A 7,117-nucleotide genomic window follows, 5' to 3' on the forward strand; every position below is an offset into this window, starting at 1 on the left:
TGCCAGCACCTGAAGGGGCAGTGGTTACGAGCATGACATCAAAGCCAGGCTGCCCAGGTTTGAATCCCACCCCTGTGAACCGGGGCAATTTACTGAATCTCTTTGTACCTACTTTTCCCATCTGTAAAATGGGGGTAATAGGGGACTTCCCTGGAGGTCCAGTGGTTAAGACTCTGTGCTTCCACTGCAGGGGGCACGGGTTCAATCCCTGGTTGGGGAACTAAGATCCCACATGCCGCGTGGCGCAGCCAAATAAATAAATTAAATGGGGGTAATAGTACCTACCTCTTGGAGTTGTTAGGAGGGCTGCATGAGAGGATGTAATATATGAGGTGCTTAGAATGAGTGCCTGGCCTGTTGAAGGTGCTGGATCAGTGTGAATGTTAGCATTAAACGCTAGTAGTTAGACAACGGGCTCTGATCGTCTGTGTGTAGCAGGCACTGGTGGCTTCCTACTTGGGGTCCTCCTGCGTGCTTAGCCTGTCGAAGGTATGACTTGCTGTGCTTTGCTGTGGTGGTTGCTGCGTCAGCGTTGCCGCGATGACACTGCAGCTCTGGTGATGGTCAAGAGCCATCACCATTATCTTTTTTTTTTTTTTATTTGCGATATGCAGGCCTCTCACTGTTCTGGCCTCTCCCGTTGCGGAGCACAGGCTCCAGACGCGCAGGCTCAGCGGCCATGGCTCACGGGCCCAGCCGCCCTGCGGCATGTGGGATCTTCCCAGACCGGGGCACGAACCCGTGTCCCCTGCATCGGCAGGCGGACTCTCAACCACTGCGCCACCAGGGAAGCCCCATCACCATTATCTTGACTCCTCTGTCCACCCCGTGCGTATCTTTTCATACCTGCTCCTACTGACATAGCTGACCTTTCTCCACATAGCCTTGTTCAGAGTCCTCAGAGGACTTCTGCCATTGCTGCCCTGGGGGAGGTGACTTAGCAGCTGTCACCAGGGGTGTGCACAGACCTGGGTGGGGATCTGCTCCATGGGAGGGGGCTTGGACCAGGCTGTCCTTCTAATACTTGGGCCCCTCAGGACAGCTGCCACACATAGGGAGGCACCATGCTGTCTGGAGGCTAAACCACCCAGTCAGATTTTTTTGTGTTCGTGTGTGCTCGTGGAGTGTAGTGGACAGCCTTTGAGGAGCGATCCAGCCGGCCCCTGCCCCTTCCCTGAGAACCCTTTGGAAGGCATCTTAGTATACTTGACCCTTCCCCATTGGCTGGATCAAGGCTGTGTGCCACGTGACCCAAGATGGGCCAATGAGGTTCTGTCTTGGGAAATTGGCTCAGAACCACTCTTCGGTGGCCGGTGAATTACCCACCAGCCACAGGCCCAGGGAAGCAGACAGTGAAGCGGGGAGCCCCTGGCACCAAGAACTCAGGAAGGTCCTGCTGGTTTTCCAGGTGCCTGTTTTGGTTCCTTGGGAGCTGGGCTGCACTGCCTCTTCTTTCTAAATCCCCACCCGCTTAATCCCTCACCCAAGCATGTGTGGGGGGCCCCTTACTCATCCAAACCCTGTACGCATTTCCCCGCCTCGCTGCCCTCCCTCTGCAGAGGAAATGCTCGGGCCCCTTCCTGGGGTGATTTACTGGTCTAGCCCAGGCTGACCCTTGGGCTTTCCGGGAAGCAGCTGCAGGGCTGCTCTCGTCACTGCCCTGGGGACCGCTGCGCGCGGGGACCAGCTCGCAGGCAGCTCTTGAGTCTCGGTCAACTCCCAGCCTCCAGCTGTACCGGACGGGACAGGGGGAGGAGCCTCCGGGGGTGGGCGGGGCTAGACCCTGCTTAGTCGATTTTCCTCCTGCAAAATGGAAGTTGTTTTATTTATTATAAAATATAAATGCAAACGTGTGGTTGTTAAAAACCGTTACGCAAATGCAGAAAAGTTTAAAGAAAAAAGTCTACTTCACTTCTGATCCCATCACCCAGGAAATGCACACAGCAAGCAAACGCCTTTTTTTCCTCCCAGAAAGAAAATCAGACTGTGTATACCGTTGGAACCTGCCCGCCCCCTTTTTAAAAATTTATCAATGTATCAAGAGCGCACTTTTTTTCTTCCAGTTTTATTATATAATTGACATACAGCATTGTATAAGCTTAAGGTGTAAAGCATAATGATTTGAATTACATACATCGTGGAATGATTGGGGAATTCCCTGGTGGTCTAGTGGTTAGGACTCCAAACCGATCCCTGGTCCGGGAACTAGGATCCTCCCCAGCCAAGCCACGGGGCGCGGCCAAAAAAATAAAATAAAATATACATTTTTTTTAAAAAAAGAAATGATTATCACAATAAGCTTAGTGAACATCCAGCATCCCTATAGTTACAAAATTAAAGAAATAGAAAATGTTTTCTCCTTGTGATGAGAACTCAGGATTTGCTCTCTTAACTTTCATATATACCATACAGCAGTATTAATTACATTTACCATGTTGTACATTACGTCCCTAGTGATTATTTAAAACCGGGAGGAGGGCATCTTTTCTAAAAAAATAGCTTTACTGAGTAATTGACATGCAATAAACTACACATATTTAAAGTGTATGATATAGATTTCAACATATGTATACGAGTCCATCACCACATTCAAGATGATGAACGTATACTCCCCCCAATAAAACTTCCCTTGTGCCACTTTGTAATTCCTCCGGCCACTTCCCAGACTCCCCCCTCAACACACACTCCAGCAACCACTGATCCTGCTTTTTGTCATTGCAGATGAATTTGCATTTTGTAGTATTTTATATAAATGGAATCATACAGTATGTACTCTTTTTTATCTGGCTTCTAAATAATTAGCGTAATTATCTTCAGATGCACCCATGTTGTATGGATTGATAGTTCATTTCTTTTTATTGCTAAGTAATATTCCATTGTGTGGCTACACCACAGTTTGCTTATCCATTCATCTGTTGATGGACATTTGAGTTGTTTCCAGTTTGGACCTATTACAAATAAAGCTGTTGTAAACATTTATATATGAGTTTTTGTATGGACCTACACTATTATTTATCTTGGGTAAATACCTTAGAATGGAATGGCTGAATCATGTGATAAGTGTATGTTTAACTTTTTAAGAAACTAGCAGGGTGAGACTTCCCTGGTGGCGCAGTGTTTAAGAACCCACCTGCGAATGAAGGGGACATGGGTTCGAACCCTGGTCCAGGAAGATCCCACATGCCATGGAGCAACTAAGCCCATGTGCCACAGCTACTGAGCCCATGTGCCACAACTACTGAAGTCTGTGCGCCCTAGAGCCTTAGAGCCTGTGCTCTGCAGCAAGAGAAGCCACCGCAATGAGAAGCCCGTGCGCTACAACTAGAGAAAAGCCCGCATGCAGCAACGAACACCAACGCAGCCAAAAATAAATAAATTTATTTTAAAAAAAAGAAACTACCAGGGTGTTTTCTAAAATGGTTATACCATTTTACACCCCCACCAGCACTGTATGTGATTTCCCGCGACTCTACATCTTTGCCAATATTTGATATGGTGAATCTTTTTAATTTTAGCTATTCTAATAGATGTGTAGTAATATCTTGTCATGGTTTTAATTTGTGTTTCCCTGGTGACTATGGACCAGAGCATATTTTCATGTGCTTATTCAAGGCCATCTTTGTACACCTTTATTGTCATTTTTTTCCTCTCATTTTATTACAATGAAGTTTAACAGTACAGAAAAGTCACATGACCTTGGTGGGTCCTACATTGTCATTTTTATTTATTTATTTTGTTTATTTATTTTTGGCTGCATTGCGTCCTTGTTGTGACACACGAGCTTGCAGGCCCTAGAGCGCAGGCTCAGTAGCACGGGCTTAGTTGCTCCACAGCATGTGGGATCTTCGCGGATCAGGGCTCGAGCCCGTGTCCCCTGCATTGGCAGGCAGATTCTTAACCACTGCACCACCAGGGAAGTCCCAGTACATTGTCATTTTAAATCACCATGTGGGACCACAATATTGGATCCATCCTTTTATTTCATCGAGACACTATTGATGGACATCTAGGTTGGCTTTGATTTTTCGCTATTCTCCCTATTGCTGTGATGCACAACCTAGATGTTGATTTCCTTCTGCATTTGTTCATTTCCTTCATGTGACATCATGGGTAAAAGGGATGTACATTTTTTTTTTTTTTTTTTTTTTTTGCGGTACGCGGGCCTCTCACTGTTGTGGCCTCTCCCGTTGCGGAGCACAGGCTCCGGACGCACAGGCTCAGCGGCCATGGCTCACGCGCCCAGCCGCTCCACGGCACGTGGGACCCTCCCGGACTGGGGCACGAACCCGTGTCCCCTGCATCAGCAGGCGGACTCTCAAGCACTGCGCCACCAGGGAAGCCCGGGATGTACATTTTTAAAGCTTTTGAAACACATTGACAAAAAACTCCCCTGGAAACCTGCACCCATTACAGCCCTGTTGGCAGTGTGTAGGAAACAGTCCTGCTTCTAGTTCAGGCGGAAACCTCTAGAGCCATGACTTGCAGGGTTTGAGGAAGTCTTTCAAGTATGACCCCTTGACTTTTGGCCAACAGCCAGAAATAAGGGTGAATTGGCCACAGGACTCCCTTGGAGCAGCCTTGGAAAATCACTAAGATGGTCTGGGGAGGGTGAGACCATTCAGGGAGGGTTGGGGAAGAAGGGAGGAGCTGGGGGTCAGGTCTGGGGGTGAGCCCTGCAATATTCATTTCTTACCTGTGACCTTGGGTCAGCCACTTGACCTTTCTAACCACAGTTTTCTCAGATGTGGAGCAAAACAAATACGACTTACCCCCAAGTATGTGAAAGCTCGGTTACCAACTCAAACACATTCCACAACGGTGTGCTGTTAAGAGCCTTTGTTTCCTCTCTAGAAATGTAGGGAGCACCCACTCCCTCCTGGGTTCCTACCTGGGGGCAACTGCTTTGGGGGCTTGTGGGATCTTAGTTCCCCAACCAGGAATCGAACCCGGGCCCCAGCAGTGAAAACGCCGAGTCCTAACCACTGGACTGCCAGGGAATTTCCACAATGTCCACATTGCAATCCTGTGATTAGTGTGAATACATTAGGTTACCTGGCAAAGTGGAATTAAGGTTGCAAATGGAATTGAAGTTGCTAATCAGCTGACTTTAAAATAGGGAGATTATCCGGGATTATCTGAGTGTGGTTACATCCAATGTAATTACAAGGATCCTTCAGTGAGAAAGAGAGAGACTGAAGGAAAAACCAGAGAGATGGCAACATGAGAAGGACTCAGACCTGTACAGCTGACTTTGAAGATGGAGGAAGGGGCCATGAACCAAGGAATGCAGGAAACTTCTAGAAGCTGGAACTGTCTCCTAGAGCCTCCAGAAGGAATTCAGCCTTGCTGACACCTTGATTGTAGCCCAGTGAGACCCATTTTGGACTTCTAACCTCTATACCTGTAAGGTAATAAATTTGTGTTATTTTAAGCTACTAAGTGGTAATTTGTTACAGCAGCCGTAGGAAACTAATATAGGACAGGGGGCCCCCATGGGCTGCAGGAATGACTGGGGAAGAGATCGGAGCACCTGCACTCCCCGAATTCCTGGCGGAGGGACAGCACCAGTGAATGTGGGGCAGCAGGCTCTCGGGCGTCCTCTGGGCAACACTGAACAGTGCCCTTCACTTTGGTGCGGGTTCATGCCAGGGAGAGATAACCCCAAGCAGGGGGCCTTGAGTGCCAGGCTGTGGGCTTTCTGGAGGCAGTGGGGAGCCCTTGAGGGTTTCAAGCAGGGCAGGGAGGTGATGAGAACTTGCTTTTGGCAAAAGCACTGGGCGTGGAGTCGAGAACTGGGTTCCCGACGTTGCCTCCCTGGGTGACCTTGGGGACAAGTTACTGATGCTTTCTGGATTTGGACTCCAATTTCTGAAAACATTAGGGCTATTTCTGGGGGACTTCCCAGTCAAGGGACACAGCTGACCCAGACTAGTCGGGCCTTTTGGGATCAAAGAGAATTTTCTGGCCTGATACCCAGGAGGGTGGAGAAAGTTAAAACTAATAATAATAATAACAACATTTATTTGTGGGTTAAGAAATTTACAAGATGTTATCTCGTTTAATCTTCTCACCATCAGTCAATGGCTCCCTAGTGTTCTTAGTTTAAAGGTCAACACTGGTCCATAAGGAGAGTGTGATCCTGTTAACCCCTTGGGTCTTATCTGAGTCCTCTCTCCCCTTCACTCTGTGCGCTCGCGTTCTTTCAGTCCCAGAAATGAATGTGACGTGCCCCTCCCACCTCGGGGCCTTTGCACAAGGCGTTCCACCCACCAGGAATGCAGTTACCCTGCTCTCCACTCTTTTAGCAGCTTCATCCTATGGTCTCAACTCAATGGCTGTCTCATTGCCCACCCTCTAGCTAAATCAGGTTCCTGCGTACTTGCACTTGATTTCAGATAACATATTCCCCACATACAAGTACACAAAAATAGATACCTATGCAGTTACCTGGTCTGGCTCTGCCTCCCATTAGACCGTGGGGACCAAGAGACCAGGATGCTTCTTTAGGATGTTTTCAGAAGGAAGAGAGAGAGAGAGAGAGAGAGAGAGAGAAATGTTTAGTGAAGGAATAAAGAACAGTACCCAAAGACTGGTATTGTTATCAGCCACATTTTTTCTTTCTTTTTTTTTAAATATTTATTTATTTATATATTTGGCTTCGCCGGGTCTTAGTTGCAGCACGAGGGATCTTCAGTTGCAGCATGCAGGATCTTTAGTTGTGGCATGAGGACTCTTAGTTGTGGCACGTGGGATCTAGTTCCCTGACCAGGACTGAACCCGGGCCCCCTGCACTGGGAGTGCAGAGTCTTAACCACTGGACCACCAGGGAAGTCCCCACATTTTTTCAAAAGCAGTTATGGGCTCCGAAAAGATCAGAGGTTTGTCCAAAGTCACAGGCAAACCTGGAAAGCTCCTCTCTTTGCAGGAGGTGGGGACTGGGGCTGGGGCCCTTCTGAGCCAGAGGGTCACAGTGAGCAGGGGGTCAAGGCTGGAGGAACTTGAGCCTACCCGTGAAGCCCGTCTGCTGGGGAAGCGCCTTCAAGGGCTGCACTGAAAGAGGATGTGCTGAACACAGCTGCCCCAGCAGAAGAGGAAGGAACTGAGGTGGGGTTGGGCC

The sequence above is a fragment of the Delphinapterus leucas genome, chromosome 6, assembly GCF_059928025.1.
Source record: "Delphinapterus leucas isolate spDelLeu-1000000601 "Yukka" chromosome 6, BTC_Dleu_Yukka2, whole genome shotgun sequence".
Lineage (NCBI taxonomy): Eukaryota > Metazoa > Chordata > Mammalia > Artiodactyla > Monodontidae > Delphinapterus > Delphinapterus leucas.